The sequence below is a fragment of the Dendrobates tinctorius genome, unplaced genomic scaffold, assembly GCF_039654945.1.
Source record: "Dendrobates tinctorius isolate UK_male_01 unplaced genomic scaffold, ASM3965494v1 ptg000154l, whole genome shotgun sequence".
Lineage (NCBI taxonomy): Eukaryota > Metazoa > Chordata > Amphibia > Anura > Dendrobatidae > Dendrobates > Dendrobates tinctorius.
In genome coordinates, this window is record NW_027361821.1 from 17,667,859 (window position 1) to 17,684,273 (window position 16,415).

Consider the following 16,415-nt stretch of genomic DNA (forward strand, 5'->3'; position numbering starts at 1 on the left):
TCTAGGCCCGGGAATAAGAACATTAAGGCAGATGCTTTACCTCATTGTTTTCCTGGGGGAGGAAGTAATTGCAAGCCATCCCTATAGTACACAAAAGTGTAGTTATCGCTACTATATCTTCTGATCTGGAGGATGTTGTACAGGCTCAGGGGGACGCCCCTGCTGCCTGTCCATCAGGTAAACTGTTTGTCCCTATAAACTTCAGTCTTAAAGTTTTGAAAAAACATCATGATTTGGTCCTCGCTGGGCACACTAGTATCCTAGTAGTAAAGTCACCACAGATCTTTTTATTTATCATTTTTTGTGGTCTAGGGTTCACCAGGATGTTCGGGAATATGTAGCTGCGTGCCGTACATGCACACGTTCTAAGACCCCATTGGATTCCATCTGATATTGTTTCTGACCGAGAGGTTAAATTTATTTCCAAATTTTGGAAAGTATTTTGTGCTCACTTTCATCTTTCATTTCTTCTGCCTTTCATCCACAGTCTAATGGGCAACCTGAACAAGTGAACCAGAATTTTGAGACGTATCTTAGATACTTTGTGTCCAAAAATCAGGAGAATTGGGTTTCTTATTTACCTCTAGCTGAGTTTGCAATGAATAACCATTCTCATGAATCTACTGGTAAGTACTCATTCTTCAGAGCATATGTTTTTCATCCTCAATTCTGCTCCTTCCTTCAATAGGAATCGTTCTTCAGGAGTACCCGAGAAGGAACGGTTTTCTTAGTCTGATATATCAGTGTGGCAAGGTGTTAATAATTTAAGGAGGATGAGACTATAAGAGTATGGCTGATCAGCAACACTTGGTGAGTCCGGATCTGAGTGTTGGTGATTTGGTGTGGTTGTCCTTGAAGAACATTAAGTTGAAGGTTCCTTCTTGGAAATTGGTAAAATAGTTGCCACCGTTAATCCAGTAACGTCTTTCCTTGCTTTACCACCTACTTGCAAGATTCATAATGTGTTTCACAGATCACTTCTCAAGAAATACAGTTGTGTGAAAAATTGTTTACCCCCTTCCTGATTTCCCATTCTTTTGCATGTTTGTCATACTTACATGTTTCAGATCACCAAAGAAATTTAAATATTAGACAAAGATAACACAAGTAAACACAAAATGCAGTTTTTAAATGAAGGACTATATTATGAAGGGAAAAAAGAAACCCAAACCTACAAGGCCGTGTGTGAAAAAGTGATTGACCCCCTTCCTCCCAAAATATAAATTAACTGTGATTTATCACACCTTTGGGAATCTAAATTCAAATTCCCTAGCCACACACAGGCCTGATTACTGCCACACCTGTTCTCAATGAAGAAATCACTTGAATAGTACCAAAAGATCCTCAAAAACTAGACATCATGCCACGATCTGAAAAAATTCTGGAGCAAATGAGAAACAAAGTAGCGTATATACTCGTGTATAAGACGACCCGTGTATAAGCCAACCCCCTAATTTTGCCACAAAAAACTGGGAAAACTTATTGACTCGCATAAAAGCCTAGGGTGGAAAATGCAGCAGCTACTGGTAAATTTCTAAAATAAAAATAGATGCCAATAAAAGTAAAAGTAATTGAGACATCAGTGCGTTAAATGTTTTTGAATATCCATATTGAATCAGGAGCCCCATATAATGCTCCATACAGTTCATGATGGGCCCCATAAGATGCTCCATACAAAATACACCCCATATAATGCTGCACAAAGGTTAGTAATGCCCCCATAATATGCTCCATAGAATAATATGCCCCATATAGTGCTCCATAAAGGTTATGGCCCCATAAGATGCTCCATAGGTTATGCCCCCATAAGATGCTCCATAGATTATGCCCCATAAAATGCTTCATAGATTATGCCCCATAAGATGCTCCAAAGATTATGCCCCTATAAGATGCTCTATAGATTATGCCCCAATAAGATGCTCCATAGATTATGCCCCTATGAAATACTCCATAGATTATGCCTTCACATGCTGCCCCATAGAATATACCCCCATATGCTGCCCCCATATGCTGCTCCATAGAATATGCCCCCATATGCTGCTCCATAGACTATGCCCCCATATGCAGATCCATAGAATATGCCCCCATATGCAGCTCCATAGACTATGCCCCCATATGCTGCCCCATAGACTATGCCCCCATATGCTGCCCCATAGAATATGCCCCCATATGCTGCCCCATAGAATATGCCCCCATATGCTGCCCCATAGAATATGCCCCCCAAGTCACTGCGCCCTCTGCTGGCTAAACGTCACTGACACGGGATGCAGCAGACATCGGTGAGCAGCGATGGACGACCCCGGACAGGTGAATATCGCTATACTTACCCCCTCCTGGCGTGGTCTCTGCAGCCCTGCTTCTCCACGGTCTCCTTTCCTGCCTTCAGCGGTCATGTGATACCGCTCATTACACTCATGAATATGCGCATACTCATGAGTTTAATGAGCGGTACCATGTGACCGCTGAAGGCAGAAAGGGAGACCGTGGAGAAGCGGGGGGGCTGCAGAGACTGTGCCAGGGGGGGTAAGTATGATCTGTGACACCCCTGCTCCCCCTCCCCTGCTGACCCCAAAGGTATATGACTCGTGTATAAGCCGAGAGGGGAACTTTCAGCCCCCAAAAAATGGGCTGAAAATGTCGGCTTATACACGAGTTTATACGGTAATTGAGATCTATCAGTCTGGAAAAGGTTATAAAGCCATTTCTAAAGCGAACCACAGTGAGAGTCATTATCCACAAATGGCGAAAACATTGAACAGTGGTGAACCTTCCCATGACTGGCTGGCTGACCAAAGAGTGCAGCGATGACGCTTCCAAGAGGTCGCAAAGAACCCAACAACAACATGCTAAATAATGCAGGCCTCACTTGCCTCAGTTAAGGCCAGTGTTCATGACTCCATCGTAAGAAAGAGACTGGCAAAATTGCCTGTATGGTAGAGCTCCAAGACGAAAACTACTGCTGAGCAATAAAAACATAAAGGCTCGTCTCAGGTTTGTCAGAAAACATCTTCATGATCTCCAAGACTTTTGGGAGAATACTCTGTGGACTGAGGGGCATGGCCTAGATCCCACATGAGGTGGATGTAGGTTTTGGAGCTCTGGAGAGTATACCTCCCTAATCTGACTTCCACAGCGGCTAAAACAGGCCATTCAGCGCTAAATCTGTGCATAACACTCTTTTGACACCCAAGAGATCACTTCAGGCCCGGTAAAAATCGACCTCTGATCTTCCGGGGCACCAAAGAGGATTGAGGCCTAAAACCTGCTGCTAGGTCGCAAAGCCAGGGGCTAAAGTAGCTGGTAGCGACCGACTTAACTTCCAGAGCTGTCAGCCTCATCACAACTCTGACCAGAGCTGAGAATACAGGCCCTCTTGGTCCAGACCACACACCATCAGCATCCTGCAGACACATCAGGACTGCGGACACAGAACGGGACTGATTAGTAAGCAGAGAGGCCCTCTTTTGCCACAAAGCTCCGTAAATCGGGTCGCAGTTGTGACCTTCTGCAAGCTCCATAATCGGGACGCAGCTGCGACCTACCTTTGCGAGGTTCCGCGATCCCCCTGCAATCTCTCTTACTGCTGGAGACGCAAGCGTCCCTATTTGGTATCCACTAGACCCTGACTCTGTTCGCAAGTTCCCTATCGAGACTCAGTGGAACCAAGTGTCCTCAAACAAGACTTTACTAAGTCTTCCTTCCTCATCGCAATCCTTTGGTATCGCACTAAAAATCCCCACGGAGACTTTACCGCATTACAATTTCTGTGCGACTCCATTTGAGATCGCTACTGCGACGCCGCAAAATCTTTTATATTTCTGTTTCTCCATTTCAACGCAATTTTATTACCACTATGAGCAATTCCAAGTCCAAAGGTAAACACTCTACTCCATCTCTTCCCAAGTCACAAAATCAACGAAAGATGGAAATTTCCTCCTGGAACAGGCATCAAACTAGTCCACAAGACAATACCTCAAGTCCATTGAGATCCAGGTCTCCTACAAGGGACCTTCCTCTTACTTCAGGTCAAACTAGAAGAACAAATCTGTCTTCTCAATTCAATACCCCTAATTCGAAACAGATATCAACATATTATTCAGCGGAAACTATGGATACCTCCTACAACAAAAAAAGGAGAACTCCAGTAGTTCGGGCCGAATCTTGCTCAAATCAAGAGGAGATCTCAGACTCCGAAGGAGTGTCAAGCGACACATCACCTAATCCAACTCCCGCTAAAACCAAATTTAGACCTGAAAAATCTGCTCTGGATCCAGGACCTGACCATCCACCATCTCAGCAATTTGCTAGCCCTCAAGACCCCAGACAAGACATGCTCAGTAAACTGTTTAATTCTATGAACAAAAATTTTGAGCTATTAAGCCAAAAAATGGATAATAACTTTAAAAAATATTGTGAGACCATCGACAGGCAACTAGCCAATCATGAAGAAAGACTGTGCAAACTTGAACGAAAGTTGAAGGAGTCCTCAGTCGACATTCAATACTTATCAGCCGAAGTACAAAAACTGAGAGTCAAAATGGCTGACCTAGAGGATAGAGGACGGAGGAATAATATTAAAATCCGGGGAATCCCCGAAAACATCCTCCAAGAAAATCTTACAAGTCATATCCAAGAAATTTTCAAACTAGCCATCCCTGACCTATCCGAATCGGACTTGATAATAGAGCACACAGGCTCCCTCGCCCGCCAAAAATTTCTCAGAAACTTCCAAGAGACACAATTCTTAGAGTCCATTTCTATCAAACTAAGGAAAGGATCCTAAATTATCTCAAGACCAGCAAATTCTTCGCTGACCCATACAAAGATCTCAAAGTTTTCCCGGATCTAACCAAGGAAACGCTGGAACTACGTCGGTCCTTTCATAATATAACTGCAGCCCTTCGAGACAAGGACATACCCTATAAATGGGGTTTTCCCGTCAAATTGCTGGTGAACTATAGAGGGAGAACGATCCCCATCTTCACTCCAGAGGAAGGAGCTGATTTCTTGGATTCAATTAGCAATAGTCATTCCAGGCATAATAATTGATCTAATTATACACAGCCTGCCTGCTTATTAACCTTTTTTTTTTCCACAGGTACTCAGGCCTGTAGTCTCTTATAATGGAGGTTCCTCCTATTCTAGTTCACGGAATTACCCCCGATATTATAGAGGTAGTTTCTTTGCTTTGAACTACTTGAACAGTTTTACAGTTTAAATTGTTCCGTTATATATAATTTGAAGCAAAAGTTGAAATAACATTTGATAGTTATTTCTTTTCATTAATTGGTCTAGTTGCTTTATTAGCTTCCAACCTAAACCATTTACCAGCTCTCTCCTCATATCAGTGGTCCGTCTCTGTCGTTCCTCAGATATGAGTCTTAAATTCTTATCTTACAATGTTAGAGGCTTAAACAGCCCTAAGAAAAGACACACTTTTTGGAGAGAGTTGATAAATGCACGTGTTGACATTGCATGTGTTCAAGAGTCGAAGTTCCTCAGAGACAACCACCCATACTTTCAACACAGCAAGTATCCTCATATTTATGAGTCTTGCAACTCTAGCAAGAAAGCAAGGGTTATAACGCTGATTAATGGATCTATCCCCTTCGAGGCCTTAGAGGAACATGGTGACGAGGAGGGTAGGTTCCACATATTAGTTTGCAAATTGAATAATCAGGTCTGCACACTAGTCAATTTGTACGCACCCAATAGAGGCCAACATAAGTTTCTCAATAACTTGATGAAAAAGGTATCATCTGTGAGGAGAGGAGATCTGTATCTCCTGGGCGATTTTAACCTCACCCCAGACAGCACGATAGACTCATCTTCACTATCTAGACCCATTACTGATAACCTAAACACTTGGCTTGATAAAAATGAGCTGTTCGACACTTATAGATGCCTAAATTCTTCTTCGGTAGAATTTTCACATTTCTCCAATACCCACCAATCCGCATCGCGAATCGACCTCATCGTTTCTGATGTTTTTTCTCTTACCAGATTTGAAGATGTCTCTATTGGCCACATAACAATGTCCGACCATGCACCGGTTATTGGAAAAAAATTTCTAGGTCCTCCGCTAAGAAATACCAAACTTCAGAGATGTAACGCCAACATTGTCAATAACCCCATCAACAACTATTTTAATGAGAACAAGCCAGAAGACACCAGTCCGCTAACAAATTGGTGTGCTCACAAGGCAGTGGTAAGTGGTATCCTAATAGAGATTTCCTCTAAGAACAAAAAGGAAAATAGCCTAAAAATTTCCAATATCCAAAAATCAATTCGGAAAATAGAGAACATTATAATCGGTTTGCCCTCGCCATCACCACAACATCAATCGGACCTATCAAAACTCAGAATTGACCTTAGGAATCTAATTCAGGCCCCCTATGAAGCCGCAGTGAGATCATCCAAATTCAATTACTATACCTCTCTAAACAAGCCCACAAAATACATGGCCAACAAAATTAAAAATAGCAGAATTCAAAGTAAAATAAACAGAATCAAATCTCTTGTAGATAACTCCAAAATTTGCCATCCTCAAGAGATTTCAAATGAATTCGCAAAATTTTATGCCAATCTCTACAACTTAAATACCAACCCCACATCTTCGCTTCAGAATACAGCAGAAATTGCCAATTACCTCTCATCTATTAACCTCCCCCTTCTTTCTGAAAATGACCTTTCGCTCTTATCCGCCCCAATAGACAAATCAGAAATTGAGGAAGCCATCAACAAGCTCGACCTCCACAAATCTCCAGGCCTCGACGGGTTCACCAATACGTATGATAAAGCTTTCAACACTATCCTTTCACCTCACCTCACCTTGGCCTTTATCCATGCTTCCAATACAGGTCAATTTCCCTCTGAGATGTTGGAAGCTTCCATCTCAGTTCTACCTAAAAACAAAGGAGATCCAGAGGCTATCGAGAATTTTAGACCCATATCCCTCCTTAACACTGATGTTAAATTATATTGTAAAATTCTAGCGAACAGGCTTAGCTCCATTCTCCCTAGGCTTATTCACAATGATCAGTGGGACTTTATCAAAGGAAGGCAACCAGCAGATGCCACAAGGAGACTGATAAACTCCATAAAATGGGCCAATGCTACCAAACACCCTATGACTTTAATATCGCTCGACGCAGAAAAAGCATTCGATAGATTAAGCTGGCCTTTCCTTTGAGAAACTCTAACTAAATTTGGATTCAATGATTCAATAGTAACCTCCATAATGGCTCTTTACTCATCCCCCAAAGCCAGAGTAGTTTGCAATAACCATGTATCTGACACATTCCTCATAAAAACCGGCACTAGGCAAGGTTGCCCCCTTTCTCCTCTCCTTTTCAATCTTGCCATGAAGCCCCTAGCAGAATGAATTAAAAACCATCCTATCAAAGGTATAGACACGCAAAACTGCCAATATAAAATTAGCCTCTATGCCGACGACTTATTCCTTACTCTTACGGACCCCTGCATCTCCATCCCTGAAACTATCCTTGAAATTGACCAATTCTCTGCCATATCTAACTTTAAAATTAACCACCAAAAATCATATATTCTCCCGATTAACGTTAATGAAAAATCAGTCTCTTATATCAAAACAGTTACTTCTCTTAATTGGACCAATAAAACTCTTCCCTACCTAGGTATACTCATCTCCAAAAACCTCACACAGATAGTCAAATCCAATCTTAATAAAATGACTGAAATAATCAATAAAGACAATGCCACCTACAAAACTAAACCCTTAACCTGGTGGGGGAAGGTCTTGACTATGAAAATGTTCACTATTCCTAAACTTCTTCACATACTTAGATGTCTTCCTTTCCCAATATTTTCTATTCACCTTACGAGCATGCAATCACAGATAAATTCCTTTATATGGGGCCATAAGAAGCCAAGAGTTGCAACACAAATGTTATATAAAAACACACGGAGGCATTTGCATACCAAATATCACAGCTCACTATAACACGCTTTTAATCAAACAGAGTGCTCACTGGCTAAATAATTCTCACAGCCCAGCCTGGCTTGATTTGGAAACTACTCTGAATAACAATGTACACCCCAAAGCCATACTTATCAAAACTATTACCAATAACCTCCCCAACACGATTGCTCACCCAATCTTCCAGGCCAGTGCTACAGCCTGGAATAAGTTCTCAAAAACAAGACTAAAAATTAAGGAAATTGAAATAAAAAAAAAACTCCCCCTTACCTTCATAGCAAATCTCGTCAACCGTACTCTGTCTCCTATCTGGGCAGATTCCAATATTTTCAAACTAAGAGACATCTTCCACGAAAACAAATTCTCGAGTTTTCTTTTTCTCAAGAGAAAATATAATATTTCCTCATCTTCTTTCCTAGAGTACCAAATCCTCAAAGACACCATACAATCCTTTCTGGACCTAAAATTCAATTTCTCTGAAGCATCTGTAAAGTTATTGAACAATCATGAACATCAGATCTTTTGGAGCCATAGCTTCATATATGATAATGTTAATAACGACACATTATTACTTAACCCCTTCCTGACATGAGACGTACTATCCCGTCCACGGTACCCGGGCCCGTATGACCGGGGACGGGATAGTACGTCTACCGCGATCAGCGGCGCCCACGTGGTGAGCGCCGCTGATCGCGGCCGGGTGTCAGCTGATTATCACAGTTGACACCCGGCACTACGTGTCAGGGGCGGTCACGGACCGCCTCCGACACGTTAACCCCTTGCACACCGCGATCAAACACGATCGCGGTGTACCGGGGGTTAAAGGGAAGCATCGGCAGGGAGGGGGCTCCCTCCGTGCTTCCCTGAGCCCCCCACGGCAGCGCAATGTGCAGCGCTGCTGCGGGGGGCTCCTTTCCTCCAGGCCCCCGAATCCAAGATGGCGACGGGGGCCTTCGGGGGCCTGGGGAAGCTGGCTTCCTCAGTGCCTGCAAAGCGCAGGCATGAGGAAGCCTTGTGCACTGCCTGTGACAGATTGCTGATCTGTCACAGTGATCTGTGATGTGACAGATCAGCGATCTGTCACAGGACAGTGATGTCCCACCTGGGACTATGTAATAAAGTAAAAAAAAAATTAAAAAAAAGTGTAAAAATAAATTTAAAAAAATCGCCAAATAAATTAGTAAAAAAAAAAAAAAATATTCCCCAATAAATTCATTTTTTGAAAATAATAAAAAAAAAAAAAACAATAAAAGTACATATATTAGGTATCGCCGCATCCGTAACGACCTGCCCTATAAAACTGTCCCATTAGTTAACCCCTTTAGCGAACCCCTTAAAAAATAAAAATAAAAAACGAAGCAAAAAATAATGATTTATTATCATACCGCCAAACAAAAAGTGCAATAACGCGCGATCAAAAAGACGCATATAAATATCCATGGTACCGCTGAAAACGTCATCTTGTCCCGCAAAAAACAAGCCGCCACACAGCATCATCAGCGAAAAATTAAAAAAGTTATAACTCGCAGAATAAAGCGATGCAAAAATAATTATTTTTTATATAAAATAGTTTTCATTGCATAAAACCGACAAAAACATAAAAAAACGACCTAAATGAGGTATCGCTGTAACCGTACTGACCCGAAGAATAAAACCGCTTTATCAATTTTACCGCACGCGGAACGGTGTAAACGCACCCCCCCCAAAAGAAATTCATGAAACGCTGGTTTTTGTTCATTCTGCGTCCCAAAAATCGGAATAAAAAGCGATCAAAAAATTTCACGTGCCCGAAAATGGTACCAATAAAAACGTCAACTCGTCCCGCAAAAAATAAGACCTCACATGACTCGGTGGGTCAAAATAAGGAAAAATTATAGCTCTCAATATGTGGTGATGCAAAAACTATTTTTACAATAAAAAGCGTCTTTTAGCGTGCGACAGCCGCCAAACATAAAAACCGCCATAAATAGTAAATCAAACCCCCCGTTATCACCCCCTTAGTTAGGGAAAAATAATAAAATAAAAAAAATGTATTTATTTCCATTTTTCCATTAGGGTTAGGGCTAGGGGTGTGTTGGGGTAGGGTTGGGGTAGGGTTAGGGCTAGGGTTAGGGCTAGGGCTAGGGTTAGGGCTAGGGTTAGGGCTAGGGTTAGGGCTAGGGTTAGGGGCGTGTTGGGGTTCGGGTTGGAGTTAGAATTGGGGGTTTCCACTGTTTGGGCACATCAGGGGCTCTCCAAATGCAACATGGCGTCTGATCTCAATTCCAGCCAATTCTGAGTTGAAAAAGTCAAATGGTGCTCCTTCCCTTCCAAGCTCTGCTATGCGCCCAAACAGTGTTTTACCCCCACATGTAGGGTAGCAGCCTACTCAGGACAAATTGAAAAACAATTTTTGGGGTCCAATTTCTCCTGTTACCCTTAGGAAAATAAAAAATTGGGGGCAAAAATATCATTTTTGTGGAAAAAAATGATTTTTTTATTTTCACATCCGAGTGTTATAAACTTCTGTGAAGCACTTGGGGGTTCAAAGTGCTCACCACACATCTAGATAAGTTCCGTGGGGGGTCTAGTGTCCAAAATGGGGTCACTTGTGGGGAGTTTCAATAGTTTAGGTACATCAGGGGCTCTCCAAACGCACATGACACCCGCAGACCATTCCATCAAAGTCTGCATTCCAAAACGTCACTGCTTCCCTTCCGAGCCCCGACGTGTGTCCATACAGTAGTTTTCTCCCACATATGGGGTGTCAGCGTACTCAGGACAAATTGGACAACAACTTTTGGGGTCCAATTTCTCCTGGTACCCTTGGGAAAATAAAAAAATGGTGACTAAAAGATCATGTTTGTGGAAAAAATACGAATTTTTTATTTTCACGCCCGGGCGTTGTAAACTTCTGTGAAGCACTGGGGGGTCAAAGTGCTCACCACACATCTAGATGAGTTCCTTGGGGGGTCTAGTTTACAAAATGGTGTCATTTGTGGGGGGTTCCACTGTTTTGGTACATCAGGAGTTTTCCAAACGCGACATGGTGTCCGATCTCAATTCCAGCCAAAAACGTCAAATGGCGCTGCTTCCCTTCCGAGCTCTGCCATGCGCCCAAATAGTGGTTTACCCCCACATGTGGGGTATCAGCGTACTCAGGACAAATTGCACAATAACTTTTAGGGTCCTGTTACCCTTGGAAAAATAAGAATTGAGGGTGAAAAGATCATTTTTGTGGAAAAAATATGATTTTTTAATTGTATGGCTTTATGTTATAAACTTCTGTGAAGCCCATGGGGGTTCAAAGTTCTCACCACACATCTAGATAAGTTCCTTAGGGGGTCTAGTTTCCAAAATGGTGTCATTTGTGGGGGGTTTCCACTGTTTTGGTACATCAGGGGTTTTCCAAACGCGACATGGTGTCCGATCTCAATTCCAGCCAAAAACGTCAAATGGCGCTGCTTCCCTTCCGAGCTCTGCCATGCGCCCAAATAGTGGTTTACCCCCACATGTGGGGTATCAGCGTACTCAGGACAAATTGCACAATAACTTTTAGGGTCCTGTTACCCTTGGAAAAATAAGAATTGAGGGTGAAAAGATCATTTTTGTTGAAAAAATATGATTTTTTAATTGTATGGCTTTATGTTATAAACTTCTGTGAAGCCCATGGGGGTTCAAAGTTCTCACCACACATCTAGATAAGTTCCTTAGGGGGTCTATTTTCCAAAATGGTGTCATTTGTGGGGGGTTTCCACTGTTTGGTACATCAGGGGTTTTCCAAACGCGACATGGTGTCCGATCTCAATTCCAGCCAAAAACGTCAAATGGCGCTGCTTCCCTTCCGAGCTCTGCCATGCGCCCAAATAGTGGTTTACCCCCACATGTGGGGTATCAGCGTACTCAGGACAAATTGCACAATAACTTTTAGGGTCCTGCTACCCTTGGGAAAATAAAAATTGGGGTGAAAAGATCATTTTTGTGGAAAAAATATGATTTTTTAATTGTACCGCTGTACGTTATAAACTTCTGTAAAGCCCTTGTGGGTTCAAAGTTCTCACCACATATCTAGATAAGTTCCTTGGGGGGTCTAGTTTCCAAAATGGGGTCACTTGTAGGGGGTTTCCACTGTTTAGGTACATCAGGGACTCTCCAAACGTGACATGGCGTCCAATCTGAATTCCAGCCAATTTTGCATTGAAAAAGTCAAACGGCGCTCCTTCCATTCTGAGCTCTGCCATGCGCCGAAACAGTCGTTCCCCCCCACATATCAGGTATCTGCGTACTCAGGACAAATTGCACAATAACTTTTGCAGTTCAATTTCTCCTGTTACCCTTGGTAAAATAAAAAAAATTGAACCTGAAGTATTTTTTTTATGAAAAAAAGTTAGATGTTCATTTTTTTTTAAATATTCAAAAAAATTCCTGTGACGCACCTAAAGGGTTAATAAACTTCTTGAATGTGGTTTTGAGCACCTTAAGGGGTGCAGTTTTTAGAATGGTGTCACTTTTGGGTATTTTCTATCATATAGACCCCTCAAAGTGGCTTCAAATGTGATGTGGTCCTAAAAATAAAATGGTGTTGTAAAAATGAGAAATCGCTGGTCAACTTTTAACCCTTATAACTTCCTAACAAAAAAAAATTTTGGTTCCAAAATTGTGCTGATGTAAAGTAAACATGTGGGAAATGTTAGTTATCAAGTTTTTTGTGTGCCGTATCTCTGTGATTTAAGGGCATAAAAATTCAAAGTTGGAAAATTGCGAAATTTTCAAAATTTTCGCCAAATTTCCGTTTTTCTCACAAATAAACGCAAGTTATTTGAACGAAATGTTACCACAAACATGAAGTACAATATGTCACGAGAAAACAATGTCAGAATCACCGGTATCCATGGAAGCGTTCGAGAGTTATGACCTCATAAAGGTACAGTGGTCAGAATTGTAAAAATTGGCCCGGTCATGAACGTGCAAACCACCCTTGGGGGTGAAGGGGTTAAAAATCCCTCAATGTTGAGTTGGGAGAAGGATCTCAACTCTTCATTCTCTGCTGAAAGTTGGGAGGACGCTCTTTCTTCAGCTTACCAATCTGTAATGTCCATCCCACTACAGGAGACCCACTATAAAACTATCTCCAGATGGTATTACACTCTCAGCAGACTGGCTCACATAGGTTCCTCAAACTCCCCACTTTGTTGGAGAGGATGCGGCCAAAAAGGGGATATTCTGCATGTCTCGTCACGAAGAACACCATAGCATACCATTGGAAATCCAATTTTTTACCTAGTTCTAATGACATAATTAAACTGATCAATCAACATAGATCACATGAGCTACAATTCGCTCTTCATAATGATCACTTCAACAAATTCTTCAATAAATGGTCTGTATGGGGCCATGTCTTCCCTCCCCCATTAGTATGAGTTTGGTAGGATTTTTATTTAACAAAGTGGTCCCTCAACTTGATTTGTGACATACAGTTTATTGTACTTTATCCATTACTTCGATCGCTATGTTTGCGCTTGCACTTGATTTTGTATGATCTATCGTCTGTTGCGTCAATTAATGACTCGATGTTATTGTCTTGCTTTGTTTTGTTTTGAAAAAGAATAAAACTTTGGAAAAGAATACTCTGTGGACTGACGAGACAAAAGTTGAACCTTTTGGAAGATGTGTGTCCCACTACATCTAGCGTAGAAGTAACACAGCATTTCAGAAAAAGAACATCATATCAACAGTAAAAAATGGTGGTGGTAATGTGATGGTCTGAGGCTGTTTTGCTGCTTCAGGATCTGGAAGACTTGCTGTGGTAAATTGAATAATGAATTCTGCTATCTACAAAAAAGTCCTGCAGGAAAATGTCCGGCCATCTGTTTGTGACCTCAAGCTGAAGCGCACTTGGGTTATGCAGTAGGACAATGATCCAAAACATGCCAGCAAGTCCACCTCTGAATGGCTTAAGAAAAACAAAATTAAGACTTTGGAGTGGCCTAGTCAAAATCCTGACCTTAATCTGATTGAGATGGTGTGCTCAGAAACCCTCCAATGTGGCTGAATTACTGTACAACAATTCTGCAAGGATGAGTGAGCCACAGATGAGTGTTGTAAAAGACTCATTTTCAGTTATCACAAACGCTTGATTGCAGTTGTTGCTGCTAAGGGTGCCAACCAGTTAGTAGATTTAGGGGCCCGGGGGCAATCACTTTTCACACAGGGCCCTGTAGGTTTGGATTTCTTTTTCCCTTAATAATAAGTACCTTCATTTAAAGTCTGCATTTTGAGCCCTGTCCTTCAAAACACACATCCAAGCTATTACCACATCCTGCCACCTCCAGGGGTGCCAAAACTTTTACATACAACTGTAGATAAATCGGATAGGGAAGTTAGGTGTTATGGAGGAAAGATGACGAGCTAAGTTTTGTCTACATTGAGAGTTGGTATGAGTTGTTTGTTATTATATGCTTGTATTTAGATTTTGCAAAATGTGGTGCAGGGCATGGTGGTGAAACATCTCTATTTTGGTCTTGTTTGTCCAAAGGACATTGTTCCTTCCAGAATTCTTTTGGCAACACTGCCTTACAAGATTTTCAGTCTGTTCTGTCATTTTCTAATAGTACTGTCATGAACTTGAACATTTACATGCTAAGTGAGGCTTTTAGATTATGAGCTGCAGCTCTTGGAATTTTTTTGCAATTTCTCTCAGCATTGCATAGTCTGATCATGGGGTGTATTTTCTAGGATATCTACTACTGGGAAATGTCAATTATTATGTTTTTTTTTTCTTCAGATGAAAAATATTTCTCACTTCACAATGATGTAATCCCAATTGTTTGTAAATGGCCTTGTAAGGGTGTGTGTGCACACGCTGCGGATTCTGCTGCGGTTCCGCAGCGGATTTGGCCGCTGCGGATTTGCAGCAGTTTTTGCTGCGGTGTACAGTACCATAATATCCTATGGATATTAAAAACCGCAGTGCAGGCGGTGCAGATTTTTCCTCGCGGTTTTCCTGCGGTTTCTAAACCGCAGAAAGAATTGACATGTCAATTCTTTCTGCGGATTCCGCTGCGGTTTGCCATCTCCTCCATTGTGGAGATGAAAAACCGCAGGGCAAAACCGCAGGCTAATCCGCAGGTAAAACCGCAGGTCTTTTGACCTGCAGATTTACCTGCGGATTTTACAAAATCTGCGCGGCCAAATCCGCACCCCAATCCGCAGCGTGTGCACATACACTAACCCTTTCTAGTTTGCAGCAATTTCTTATATGGTATCTTTTTTAGCTTGGCATTGTATTAACATGAATGCTCCAGACCAGAAAACTACCAAAACGTCTGCTTTTATAGAAGTGATCAAACTTACTGATGAACATTTAATCAAGGGCATTTACAGTCTTAATTGCTATAGAAGCAGAAAGGATGTACACAATTTTTCACATACGCTTTTGTATGTGATGTTATGTAAAGCCATATATTTCAAAGAGGGTGTACCTAGTTTTCCTCATGATTGTGTATACACACACTCTCTAAATTGTAAGTCACAAGCAAATTCACTGTAGACATGTAAAGACTGGGATAAACTATTTGGTGTCAAATGCAAACAGTGTCAGACAGAGGTGCCAAGGGCCCACCAATAACATTGACTCTGGGGGCCTACTGTTTAGCTATATGTAAATATTTAATTACCCTCATTCACAAATTTAGCTATGCTTCTATATAATAATTGAGTAATTTGTTAAATTAAAGATGTTGCCTCTGTGTGCACACAGTAGATTAAGTATATTGTGCTAACTACTGCTCATATAAAGTGGTGCCCACTTCTGCTGAGGGGCCCACCAGAGGATTCACCTGTTCTCCTATGGGCCATTTCGAGCCTGAATGCAAACCTTGCAATATGTATGACTTACTACAAAAGGCATATGCAAATTGCCTCTTCTGAAAGAAAGAGGACTTTTACTCTACAGCGCCACCTATTGGTAGTAGCGATCCTACAAGTCACAATCAACCCTTTAACGAGTCTTGTAGTGTGACTTAGGATACAAGCCAAATCAGAAAAGGCAAACATTCAGCACATACCTGTCCAATCACATAACCTCAGTGGTTTAATAGTGAGTTATTTACTTGTTCTCTACATCCTAGTGCTTTAATTACTGTTATTTAGCATAAATTGGTTTACAACCTATTACTGTATTTTCATGTGGTTTAATGGTTCAAATCTCTTCTGCTTGGAAGGGCGACATGGTAAAATGTATAATTGTATATTCCAGGATGCCCTCTGGCTTAATGCTCAGGCCTAGTATCAACTAGCTTAGCGCCAGGTGCCTGCAGTCAAATGGTTTAGTGCTTGGTCATTAGTGACGGTCATTTTCCTACCATATGCTGATTCTGATTGGCTCAGAGAACTTTCGGTTATTCCTTTCTAAAATAATTTATTTCAAGTAAATTCATCTCTTCCAGGACATCTTTCCATATTACGAATTTATATTGTA

At 41.6% G+C, this 16,415-nt stretch overlaps 1 long non-coding RNA gene across 1 annotated transcript; it reads left to right on the top strand.

Moving 5' to 3' along the window:
• Positions 1-489: 489 nt before the first annotated feature.
• Positions 490-16,084, top strand: LOC141050862 (uncharacterized). The gene is made up of 3 exons (XR_012220544.1): positions 490-626; positions 6,004-6,208; positions 13,542-16,084. It is a non-coding gene; the product is annotated as an uncharacterized lncRNA (long non-coding RNA).
• Positions 16,085-16,415: the final 331 nt, after the last annotated feature.